This window comes from Rissa tridactyla, chromosome W (genome assembly GCF_028500815.1).
Source record: "Rissa tridactyla isolate bRisTri1 chromosome W, bRisTri1.patW.cur.20221130, whole genome shotgun sequence".
Classification (NCBI taxonomy): domain Eukaryota; kingdom Metazoa; phylum Chordata; class Aves; order Charadriiformes; family Laridae; genus Rissa; species Rissa tridactyla.
Window position 1 is genome coordinate 30,322,375 of NC_071496.1, and position 13,546 is coordinate 30,335,920.

A 13,546-nucleotide genomic window follows, 5' to 3' on the forward strand; every position below is an offset into this window, starting at 1 on the left:
ATGCAATTGGCCTTCTGGGCTGCAAGCACACACTGTTGGCTCATGTCCAGCTTTTCATCCACCAGTACCCCCAAGTCCTTTTCCGCAGGGCTGCTCTCTATCACATCATCCCCCGGCCTGTATTGATAACGAGGATTGTCCCGACCCAAGTGTAGGACCTTGTACTTGGCTTTGTTGAACTTCATAAGGTTTGCTCAGGCCCACCTCTCTAGCTCGTCCAGGTCCCTCTGGATGACATCCCGTCCCTCTGGCCTGTCAACCGCACCACTCAGCTTGGAGTCATCTGCAAACTTGCTGAGGGTGCACTTGATCCCACTGTCTACAACATTGATGAAGATATTGAATAGCACCGGTCCCAGTACGGATCCCTGAGGGACGCCACTTGTTACCCATCTCCATCTGGACATCGAGCCATTGACCACTACCCTCTGGAATGCGACCATCCAGCCAGTTCCTTATCCACTGAACAGTCCACCCATCAAATCCGTATCTCTCCAACTTAGAGAGAAGGATGTTGGGGGGGACTGTGTCAAAGGCCTTGCAGAAGTCCAGGTAGATGATGTCCGTAGCTCTCCCCTTGTCCACTGATGCAGTCACTCTGTTGTAGAAAGCCACCAGGTTGGTCAGGCAGGACTTGCCCCTGGTGAAGCCATGCTGGCTGTCTCTAATCACCTCCCTGTCCTCCATGTGCCTTAGCATAGCTTCTAGGAGGATGTGTTCCATGATCTTCCCAGGCACAGAGGTGAGGCTGACAGGGCGGTAGTTCCCAGGGTACTCCTTTCTACCCCTTTTAAAAATGGGTGCGATGTTTCCCTTTTTCCTGTCACCAGGGACTTCACCTGACTGCCATGACTTTTCAAATTTCATGGAGAGTGGCTTGGCAACTACATCAGCCAATTCCCTCAGGACTCTGGGGTGCATCTCATCAGGTCCCATAGACTTGTGCATATTCAAGTTCCTCAGGTGGTCACGAACCTTGTCTGCACTTACAGTGGGAGGCACTTTGTCCCCCAGGTCCCCGCCTTGTGGTCCTTGAACTCGGGAGCCATGAGGAGAGAAGCTGGCAGTGAACAAAGGCAGCAAAGTTGTTGAGAACCTCAGCCTTAGAGGAGCACCCCTTGGGGTGTTTCACGGGTGTTTCCCTGTTGACTCGGACTAACTCAGGAGCCCCTGGATCCTCTCCGTAAGACTTTGGCTGTGATGTAGCATCCCCAGCATGCCTCAGGGCAACAGGTCGAAGGCCCTTACTAGTGCCCCGTCCCTCTAACCCTGACGTGTTGTCCCACAGCTTGTCACAGACAAGCCTAATATTATTATCCCCCTCCCCTTTCACATTTATTTTAAAGACCTGTCAATCAGGGTGATACTATCCTACTGTTTGTATGATCTATAGTTCCTAAGTGTAGCATTGCTGGAAGCACTATGCCAGTTTTGAATGCAATCATGTGCTTTTCTCTCTGTGTGGTTACACTAATAACCATATGTTTTGACAGATCTGCAAGTAAAACTCTAGTTTACTAATAGATCATGTGGGCCCAATTCTGCCTTCAGATATACAACTGCAGCTCCCATTGGACAGAACAGCTATAGAAACTGCTGGTACTGTAGTATTGCTGCTTTGATACTTTCAGCTGACAAGTTTTTAGTAAAGATGTCACTCACATTATTTTCCCGGGTGAAATTCTATGGCTTGAAAATAGATACATATGACTATGTGCCTTACCTCTGTGCCTGGTAAGATTATGGAGCAGATCCTCCTGGAGGCACTGCTGAGGCAGAAGAATAACAAAGAGGTGATTGGGTACAATCAACACGGCTTCACCAAGGGCAAATCGTGCCTGACAAGCCTGGTGGCCTTCTATGAGAAGGTCACAACATCAATAGACAAGGGGAGAGCAACTGACGTCATTTACCTGGACCTGAGCAAAGCCTTTGACGCTGTCCCGCGTGACATCCTGGTCTCCAAGCTGATAAAATATGGGTTTGATGGATGGACAATTCAGTGGATAAAGAACTGGCTTGACGGCCGCACCCAAAGAGTGGCTGTCAATGGGTCCATGTCCAAGTGGAGGCCAGTGACAAGTGGAGTCCCTCAAGGATCAGTACCGGGACTGGTCTTGTTTAACATCTTTGTCGGCGACATGGACAGTGGCATAGAGTGCACCCTCAGCAAGTTTGCCGATGACACCAAGCTGTGTGGGGCGGCTGACACGCTGGAGGGAAGGGATGCCATCCAGAGGGACCTCGACAGGCTGGAGAGGTGGGCCCATGCCAACCTCATGAAGTGCAACAAGACCAAATGCAAGGTCCTCCATCTGGGTCGGGGCAATCCCAAGCACCGATAGAGGCTGGGCAGTGACTGGCTTGAGAGCAGCCCTGAAGAAAAGGACTTGGGGGTGCCAATGGACAAGAGGCTCAACATGAGCCGTCAGCGTACACTAGCAGCCCAGAAAGCCAATTGTATCCTGGGCTGCATCAGGAGAAACGTGGCCAGCAGGTCGAGGGAGGTGATTCTCTACTCCACTGTCGTGAGACCCCACCTGGAGTACTGCGTCCAATTCTGGAGCCCCTACTACAAGAGAGATATGGACATGCTGGAACCTGTCCAGAGAAGGGCCACAAGGATGATCAGAGGGCTGGAGCACCTCTCCTATGAGGACAGCCTGAGAGAGTTGGGGTTGTTCAGTCTGGAGAAAAGAAGGCTCCGGGAAGACCTTATTGTGGCCTACCAGTATCTTAACGGGGCCTACAAGAAAGCCCGTGAGGGACTTTTCAGGATGTTGGGTAACAGTAGGACTAGAGGGAATGGATTAAAACTAGAGATGGGACGATTCAGACTGGACGTTAGGAAGAAGTTCTTCACCATGAGGGTGGTGAGACACTGGCCCAGGTCGCCCAGAGAGGTGGTGGAAGCCCCATCCCTGGAAGTGTTTAAGGCCAGGCTGGACGGGGCTCTGAGCAACCTGATCTAGTGGAAGATGTCCCTGCCCAGGGCAGGGGGGTTGGAACTAGATGATCTTTAAGGTCCCTTCCAACCCTAACAATTCTATGATTCTATGAGATCTGAATGGCTGTTTCTGACCTTAAAAACACTGAAAGTACAGATGGAAACACATTTTTTTTCCATGCTGACATTATCTTCTCTCTTCAAAGAAGCCTATGGTATCTTTTGAAAAGACTGAGAATTACTAATAATTATATCTGCATTTGAAAGTAAAGACTATATAACCAATGATTTACATAATCATAGAATCATAGAATGGTTCGGGTTAGAAGGGACCTTAAAGATCACCTAGTTCTAACCCCCTGCCATGGGCTGCTCCAGCCCTCTGATCATCTTCGTGGACCTCCTCTGGATCCATTCCAACAGGTCCATGTCCTTCTCGTACTGAAGACTCCAGAGCTGGACGCAGTACTCCAGGTGGGGTCTCACCAGAGCGGAGTAGAAGGACAGAATCGCCTCCCTCGCCCTGCTGGCCATACTTCTTTTGATGCAGCCCAGGATGAGGTTGGCTTTCTGGACTGCAAGTGCACATTGCCTGCTCATGTTGAGCTTCTCGTCCACCAACACCCCCAAGTCCTTCTCCTCAGGGCTACTCTCAATCTGTTCTCCACCCAGCCTGTATTTGTGCCTGGGATTGCCATGACCCAGGTGGAGGACCTTGCACTTGGCCTGGTTGAACTTCATGAGGTTTGCACAGACCCACCTCTCAAGCCTGTCCAGGTCCCTCTGGGACAATAGGGGTTGCAGTCAGTTCATCATACGTTGTCTCTGTCGCTCCTTCCTCCTCACACTCTTCCCCTGCTCCAGTGTGGGGTCCTTCACTAACTGCTCCAGCCAGGTCCATGGGAGACAGTCCTTCAGGAACAGACTGCTCCAGCGTGGGTCCCTGTGGAATAATTACTAAATTGGCCAAGAATACAAAAGTACAGCATTGTTCACACATTAAGGAAAGTCATAAAATCAAGAGGCTTCTGAGGTAGAATACAGCCGCAGCTGGCACACGAAGAATGCAACATCTGTGATTCCCTGTACAAGGTTGTTTGCGAAACTACACGAGGGATGGAACGGAACGCGCTTGTTCCGTGGCCTTCCCTTGTGACGAATAGCAGATATGGGGACGAGATGGTACTACGGAACACATAAGCGGCCTACACGCTACCCGAGCCAACATTTCGTCAAATGTTGATGAAATGCTGTCCTTTGTGCGAACTTTGCTCACTACAATGTACCAAAACACACCTCCGTCCCGGAGGCTACCCGCCCCCGAGGTGCGACCACTCCTCCTTGAGTACATTAATCATAATAAAAGTGCGTATGACTAAAGTCACTCAAACTCCACTTTGAAGATAAGAAAATAGTATAAAAATAGCCCGAGAGAGAGCGGATGCCAGGGAAGACACCATCGCGAAGAACTCCATCACTGACTTCTGGGACCAGTCGACGGGCTGAGCATTTCTCCCCCCTCATAGGGACGCCTTTGGGTAAGACTTAGACTATACTGAGTGAGGAGAAATAACTGGACTCCAGACGATCCAACGTGAATCAACAGAAGCCGTTTATTAAGCACAGATCATCATCTTTTATACCCTGCGTTGTAGCCGTACACGCCACTCGCTTATTTCTGATTAGCTAGTTACACTGTCCACACGCTGTCCATGCAGTTCGTTCACACATCAGGTTGGTTACAAGAATTCGCATAGTCAATTGCTTAGTCATTAGCACAACATGTTTTCTACCTTCTCAGTTCCCGTTTTTCCCATGTACTAATTCCATCTTCTATCACCTGTTTTGCTCTTAATCTAATCTCTCATAGTAGGGAGGCTGGCTCACGCGACCATTTTCTCTCAGACACATTCCTACAACTGAGTGCTTTCTCGGGGACTTAGAAATGTCTCTAGAGACTCTCTATCCTACATTTATAGCCAGGCTGTATCGTTTATAACTTTGTCGCGCGTTTTGTGTACTTAACAATATCTTTATTTGCACGTGCTTTGCAGACAGTGTATTTATCACCGGCAATCCTAAGAACCTGTATATCTGTTGTTCAAATAAACTGCACTGTTTAAGTAGCTAGTCGTTTTGGTTTCTCACTGAACGCGACCAAAGACTCGAGAGTGGCCGTGCTAGTTCAGGAGCACGACTAGACTGAAGGTGCAGTCCACTATTAGTGTATCCAAATCGTAACAGTTTCATACATATTAAACGCAATTGGACTGATAGTGCTGGATTGGGCATCGCTCAGAATTTAAACCTACCGCACCTGGCCTCCCACCTTGGTGAGGAGTGTTAGAACGCAAGGGGGTTTATCTTCTGCCAAAACGGCTTGGCCCCTTTTCACGTAACAGTCCCCCATGGGGTCACAAGTCCTTCCAGCAGGCCTGCTCAAGCATGGGCTCCTCTCACCATGGGGCCACAACACAGGTTCTCTACGGGGTCACAGCCTCCTGCAGGCACATCTACCTGCTCCACCGTTGACCTCCATGGGCTTCAGGGGGACAACCTGCCTCACCATGGTGTCGTAGTTTGGGCCGGGTCAGCCAATGACAAGACAACAGATGCTCTCCCCCACCTCTCACTCCAAGGAGAGGAAGAAGAGAGATAAAGAGAGTTATGAGTTTAGAAAAAAATAAACTACTTTAATGAAATATTAATAATAAAATATTTTTTTAAAATAATAATGGAATAGATACAATATATACAAATATATAGAAAACCAGATCAAGTTCCCAGAAAGATGTCACTGGCAGGCACTGGGAAAGTTCCAGACTGGACTCAGTGACAAATGGGAACTGGAACACACTGACAGGGATCAAAAGGCAGATGAGCTGATGGGGTCCTCCTCAGATGTCAATCACTGAAGCAAGAGAGACACTGAAGAAGCAGCCATTGAAGAAGAACCAACAGAGAAGAGCCAACCTGACCCCTCTGATCCCTCAGCTTTTATACTGAACATGGCAGATGGGATGGAATACCCTATTGGTCAGTTTGGGAAAATCTTTGCAGCCTGGTCCACTTCCTGATTGTTCCAGTGGTCCTCAGTGGCCCAACTCATGGGTACGAGGGCATCTGCATGGCGTACCTTTATGACTAGTTTCCCTAGCTGGTCAGCAATATCTTGCCACAATTCAGCAGCCCAGATGGGTTTACCTCTGCGCTGCCAGTTGCTCTGCTTCCACTGCTGTAACCACCCCCACAGAGCATTTGCCACCCTCCATGAGTCAATACAGAGACAGAGTATTGGCCACTTCTCTCCTTCAGCAATGCCTAGGGCCAGCTGGATGGCTTTTATCTCTGCAAATTGACTCAATTCACCTTCTCCTCCAGTCGCTTCTGCAACTTGTTGTGTAGGACTCCACACAGCAGCTTTCCACTTTTGATGTTTTCCTACAATACAACAAGACCCATCAGTGAACAGGGCATAGTGTTTCTCATTATCTGAGAGGTCGTTATATGGTGGGGCTTCCTCAGCATGAGTCACAACCTCCTCTGGTGGCATTGTGAAGTCTGTGCCTTCAGGCCAATTTGTGATCACTTGTATGATTCCTGGATGATTTGGGTTTCCTATTCAAGCTCACGGAGTGATTAAGGCAACCCACTTACTCCAGGTAGCATCGGTGGCATGATGAGTAGGTAAGGACTGGTAATCGGGGCACCAGGAGGAGCTGTGTTTCAGTACCAATTACCCCTGAGGCAGCTCTGACTCCTGCATATGCTGCCAAGATTTCTTTCTCAGTTGGGGCATAGTTGGCCTCGGAGCCTTTGTATCCTCGACTCCAGAATCCTAGGGCTCGACCTCGAGTCTCCCCTGGTGCTCTCTGCCAGAGGCTCCAGGTAGGGTCATTGTCCCCGGCTGCCATGTAGAGCACATATTTAATGTCCCATCCTGTTCAGACTGGTCCAAGGGCTACTGTGTGCACAATCTCTTGTTTGATTTGCTCAAAGGCCTGTCACTGCTCAGGACCCCACATAAACTCATTTTTCTTTCGAGTCACTTCATAGAGAGGTCCCACAATCTGACTATAACCTGGAACATGCATTCTCCAGAAACCCACAACCCCTAAGAAGGCTTGTGTTTCCTTTTTGTCGGTAGGTGGGGACATAGCTGTTATTTTGTTCATCACATCCATTGGGATCTGGTGACAACCATCTTGGCACTTAATTCCCAAGAACTGGATGTCTCATGCAGGTCCCTTGACCTTACCTCTTTTTACAGAAAAACCTGCTCTCAGAAGGGTCTTGATTATCTTTTACCTTTCTTGAAAACTTCTTCTGCTGTACTACCCCAACACAATGAGGTCATCAACGTATTGCAGGTGTTCTGGAGCTTCTCCCTGTTCCAGTGCAGTCTGGATCAGCCCATGGCAAATGGTGGGGCTGTGTTTCCACCCCTGGGGCAGTCAATTCCAGGTGTACTGGAGGCCTCTCCAGGTGAAAGCAAACTGTGGCCTGCACTCTGCTGCTAAAGGAACAGAGAAAAAGGCATGAGCAGTGTCAATTGTAGCATGCCACTTGGCTGCCTTGGACTCCAGTTCATGCTGCAGTTCTAGCATGTCTGGCACAGCAGCACTCAGTGGTGGTGTGACTTCATTCAGGCCACGATAGTCTACTGTTAGCCGCCAGTCTCCATCAGGCTTTCGCACTGGCCATATCGGGCTGTTAAAGGGTGAGCGAGTCTTGCTGAGCACTCCTTGGGTCTCTAGTGCACAAATCAGGCTCTGGATGGGAACCAGGGGGTCTCACTTAGTGCGATACTGTCATTGATGCACTGTGGCAGTAGCTATTGGCACCTGCTGTTCTTTAACCCTCAGCAGTCCCACCACAGAAGGGTCATCTGAAAGGCCAGGTAAGGCAGACAGCTGTGTAATGTCCTCAGTCTCTACAGCTGCTATACCAAAAGCCCACCCATACCCTTTTGGGTCTTTGAAATACCCTTTCTTGAGGTAGTCTATGCCAAGGATGCACGGAGCACCTGGGCCAGTCACAATGGGGTGCTTCTCCCATTTATTCCCATTCAGGCTCACTTCAGCCTCCAGTACAGTCAGTTCTTGAGACCCAGCTGTCACTCCAGAAATAGTGACAGATTCTGTCCCTTTATGATTCGATGGCAATAGGGTACACCATGCACCAGTGTCCACCAGGGCTTTATACTTTTGTGGCTCTAATGTGCCAGGCCATCAAATCCACACAGTCCAATAAACTCAGTTGTCCCTCTCCTCCTCCTGGCTGGACGCAGGGCACCCCTAACCTTGAGGACATCTACCATTAGCAGATGAGCTCCTATCCAGACCAGAGAACCGCTTACCCTGGACTGGAGCAGCCACCCTCCTGCAAAAATTCTTTCTTCCACCTGCTTTATCTTGTAACTCAAGCAGACATGCCTGTAGGACCAGGATAGGTTTTTTATCCTGCTTACTCATGTCCTCTCCATAGTTGCAGAGGCAAAGCCACAGGAAATCTCAAGAGGGGGTCCTGTTCCTCTTGAATCCGTTTTGTAGGAGGGTGTTTTTTCTTAATGACCGAGACATGGGTCTGTTGAGGGGAAGAGTGGGATTCTTTCTCCATCCCAGACAGTTTTTCAAACAGTTTGTCATTTTTCTTAGCTATTTTTTTCTGTTTTCTCAGTCATTTTTCCTACAGCTGCCACAGTGAGGGGATGAGAGAGACTGTCTTCATACTGTCGTACCCTGTTAGCCACTTCATTTACAGTTGGTGCATCAGCATCAGATCCTCCCAAAACCATTGTTGAAAATGTATGGGAGTACATCCATGGTGCACTCTGCACAAACTTCCTCAGCAAAGATCGTTTCCATGGCATTTCATCATGGTCTACATTCACTTGCCAGTCACCATAAATCACCTCTCGCACAGCCAGTTCCCTCAAGTACTTGATACCTTTTTCTATGCTCGTCCACTTACTTGGACAGCATTCAATACCATCCTTAAAGGGATACCTGCCATTTACAGCTGATAGCAGTCATCTCCAGAGACTGAGTATTTGTCTTCCCAATTGCTTTATCAGTACCTCCATCTCTGGCAAGGTTTCCCACCTGCCTAGCTTCTCTACCATCTAAGTCTATGGAATCAGCCCCATTGTCCCAGCATCTGAGCAACCAGGAGATAAGTGTCTCCCCTTCTTGACAACTAAAGTCCTTCCTCATGTTTCTCAAATCCTTCATAGAGAAGGATTGAACAGTTATTGACGCTGCCCAAGAAGGACCCTCTCCTGGATCTGCTTTCGCAGGACCCTTTCCTTTAGCTTCATCAGAAGAACTGTCTCCCATGCTGTCTGGCTTGAGCTGGTTTTTGTCATACCAGATAGGGGAAATGAGCTGATCTCCTTTTTGGCTTTGATGCTTACCGAGAAGTGCCCTTGTCCTGGTTTGAGGTAAAACAGAACCAATTTTCTGTTCGGTAATTTTACTTCTTAGCTAGGCCTCTTCTAACTCTCTGAAATTAACAGCATGTTGTGACTGAAACTGTTCGTTCAGAGTGATAAGACAGTTTGTGCCAAGGAATGGTACGCACAGAGGCTCTTGATTATACTTATTGCTATAACAACCAAGGTCAGCTCACTTCGCTATTTGCCCCGTTAGAGGGTCGGAAGCGGAGAAGCGCAGAGGGGTCCCACCTGCAGGGAGGAGCAGACAGGACAGGTGACCCAAAACTGACCAACAGAGGTATTCCATCCCATCTGCCCCATGCTCAGTATAAAAGCTGAGGGAGCAAAGGGTCAACTCTCTTTCTTCAATGGCTGACGTCCAAGGAGGACCTTGTCTGTTCATCTGCCTTTGATCCCAATCCGTGTGTTCCTGACTCCATCTGTGGAATCCAGTTCCCACCCGTTGCTGAGTCCAGTCTGGGACTTCCCCAGTGCCTGCTGGTGACATCATCCTGGGAGCTTAATACAGTTTTGTATATACTGTATCTATTTCATTATTTCCTTTTTATCTTATTATTAATATTTCATTAAAGTAGTCCTGTCCATCCCTGAGTCCAGTCTGGGACTTTCCCTGTACCTGCTGGTAACACAATCTCCCTGGGAGCTTGATACATTTTTTTATATATTGTATATATTTCATTTTTTTATTATTATTATTTCATTAATTTATTGATATTTTAATTAAATTAGTTTAGTATTTTTCTAAAGTCGTAAATCTCTTTATCTCTCCTCCACCTCTCCGTGCACGAGAGCATCTCTTGCTGGCCATTGGCCAATTTGGCCAAAACCATGACAGCCCTCTCCTGGATCCTCATCAGAAGAGGCAAGGGAAGGAGCTGATTTCCTTTTCTGTTTCCTGGTCACTGGGGCAACTTGTACCAGTTCTGTTGGAGTTTGAGTACCAGCAGTACTCATTGTTGAAGCCACTGGAGTAGTGACAGTAGCAACTGGTGCTGATGGGGGGGGTAGCTTGGGGAGTGGTCTGAGCCTGTGCCAGCTGTGAATTGGCCTGTGGGATACGAGTAGCAGCAGCACGTGTCACACAATACCCACTCCTGCACCAATTTTTAACATAAAACCACCCCTGCAACACATTCAGGAGAACCAGCAACAAAATCACAATTTTATGAAAGTAACATTCATTTTCTAAGCAGCCCAAAAGTTTTCCATCCCCTAGCTCTTTGACATCAGCATTAAAGGGCAAGATAAACCTTTCCCAGGTGAAACCAAAAGTGTAATTAGTAATAGAATCCATCACATGATGCCCAAGATATGCAGGTATAGCCATTATCCAAGTAATCATATTATACATCTGAATGACATGCCATACAAAAATAGCACATTTAAACCACCGCATGCAAATACAGAGAGCAAGTAAACCATGCAATATATTCATGAGGTTAAGCAACATTGTACCTATTAACTTCAAATGAAGCTCTCTAAAGGAACAATATAACATTTCACTTAGGAATGGCATTCCCTGAGGAAACTGGAAGCTTGTGTCCCACGTTGGGTGCCAATTAATCTGTTGCGGTTTGGGCTGGGTTGGCCAATGACAAGACAACAGATGCCCTCCTCACCTCTCACTCCAAGGAGAGGAAGAAGAGAGATAAAGAGAGTTATGAGTTTAGAAAAAAATAAACTAATGAAATATTAATAATAAAACATTTTAAGAAAAAAATAATGGAATAGATACAATATATACAAATATATACAAAACTTGCTTGCTCAGCTTGCTCAGTCTGCTTCTCCATCTGACCTCCTCTTAGTTGCCATCACTGCTGGAAGCCTCTGCAAATGCCAAGGACAGACTGAGTCGAGAAATCAGCCCCTACTATTCAGTCCCTCCAAATCACAACTGTACCATATCATTAGTGAAGGAAGACCCTTGCCCTGTTACCAAGAATAAAACCATTCAGTGCAGAAATGCAGAAATCTTCAGGGATGCCTCAATATCTCTGTTCTTCACACTAGATTCATTTTAAAATATCGAAGTCAGTCTATAAGGACAATATGCGTAGCAAGAAATTTCTATGATTGTGAAAAAGTGCCTATCTGAAAATATGAGGTTTTTTTCTTTTACTAAAAAAAAAATCAAAATAACTTATTTAACTCAGTATTATCTTCCAGTACTGCTGCCTATTACCATAGTACGTTAATTTCTTCTTAAGGAAAAATTGTTAAAAATGGCAATTTTTTAATTTATTTTAATATCTGGCTCTTTTCCATTTCTGATAAAAAACTTCAAGTAGAATTATATGGTTTAGTTGCTATTGTTTATTTAATCGCATTATATTCCTCCAGTTTTAAAGGCTGAGCTGATTTGGGGGGCAGTGAAGGAAGCAAATGGTTGCTTTTATGAGATTGAAAGGATTGTTAGTTTTGTTGTGAAAAAAAAGCTTTTAAAAGAAAAAAAATCTTTTCTAAAGACAAGTAGATGTTTCAGTTAATCTCTTCTGGAAAATTGATTGATATTATTTTCTCTGGTGCAGCAATAAAATTAATATTTAAAGTAATATTCAACTAATACTCCATAGAGTGACCAAATGCTGATTTCTGGCCTAGCAGAACTCTATTGGATATGAGGGAGTAGAAGAGGCAATACAATTTTCTTACTTATAGTTTTGTTAAAAATACTTCCTTCCACCACTGAAGTTAATTCCATCTGCAAAAATATTCACCCATTCATAGCTGAAAAAAGGTGTTATGAGTCAATCTGTTGGATAGACTCTCACTTTCCTGTTGGATGTCGTCCTCAGAGTTAAACTGCTGTTTTCATCCACTTTGCAAAATCATAAATACAAAATCTGAATTTCTAAATGTATGCCTAATACATTTTTAAACCTCATAAATGGTTTCAAAGTACACATTAACTTTGAGATCATTACAAACTGGTCCATACTTCTCATCTCTAGTGAGTGTTATGGATTGTACAGCAGCAAAGTTTAACACCCTATCGCTTTACAGGTCTCCTGATCAAGGGGAACCTACTGATGAAGCCTTCTTCCTCCAGCTACAGGAGGCATCGCACTCAAAGGCTCTCGTCCTGCTGGGGGATTTCAACCACCCCGACATCTGCTGGAAAAGTAACACGGTGAGCTGTAGACGATCCAGGAGGTTCCTGCAGTGCCTCGAGGATAACTTCCTAAGATAGGAAATAGACAGCCCTGCCCGAGGGGATGCCATGCTGGACCTCATAGTCACCAATGCGAGTGAGCTCATCGGGGATGTCAAGATTAGAGGCAGCCTGGGCTGCAGTGACCACGCACTGGTGGAGTTCACGGTCCTGAGGGATACGTGTCAGACAAGGAGCGTAGTCAGGACCCTGAATTTTAGGAAAGTAAACCTCCGGCTCTTCAAGGAGTTAGTCAATAGGACCCCCTGGGAAATGGTCCTCAGGGACAAGGGGGCAGAACAGAGCTGGCAGATCTTCAAGGATGCTTTCCATAGAGCACAAGAGCTCTCGATGCCCAGGTGTAAGGAATCAAGCAAGAAAGGGAAGAGACCAGCATGGCTGAGTTGGGACCTGCTGGTCAAACTAAAAGGCAAGAAGGAACTGCACAGGCAGTTCAAGCAGCATCAGGCATCCTGGGAAGAGTATAGGGATGCTGCCCAGTTATGTAGGGATGAGGTCAGGAAGGCCAAGGCGCATCTGGAGCTGAACTTGGCAAGGGATGCTAAGAATAACAAGAAGGGCTTCTACAGGTACGTCAACCAGAAAAGGAAGGTCAAAGAAAGCGTGCCCTCCCTGATGACTGAGAATGGCAAACTAGTAACAACACACAAGGAGAAGGCTGAGGTTCTCAACAACTCTTTTGCCTCGGTCTTTACTGCCAGCCTCTCTCCTCACGCCTCCCAAGTTCAAGGACCACAAGGCGGGGACCTGGGGGACAAAGTGCCTCCCACTGTAAGCGAAGACAAGGTTCGTGACCACCTGAGGAACCTGAATATACACAAGTCTATGGGACCTGATGAGATGCACCCCAGAGTCCTGAGGGAATTGGCTGATGTAGTTGCCAAGCCACTCTCCATGAAATTTGAAAAGTCATGGCAGTCAGGTGAAGTCCCTGGTGACAGGAAAAAGGGAAACATCGCACCCATTT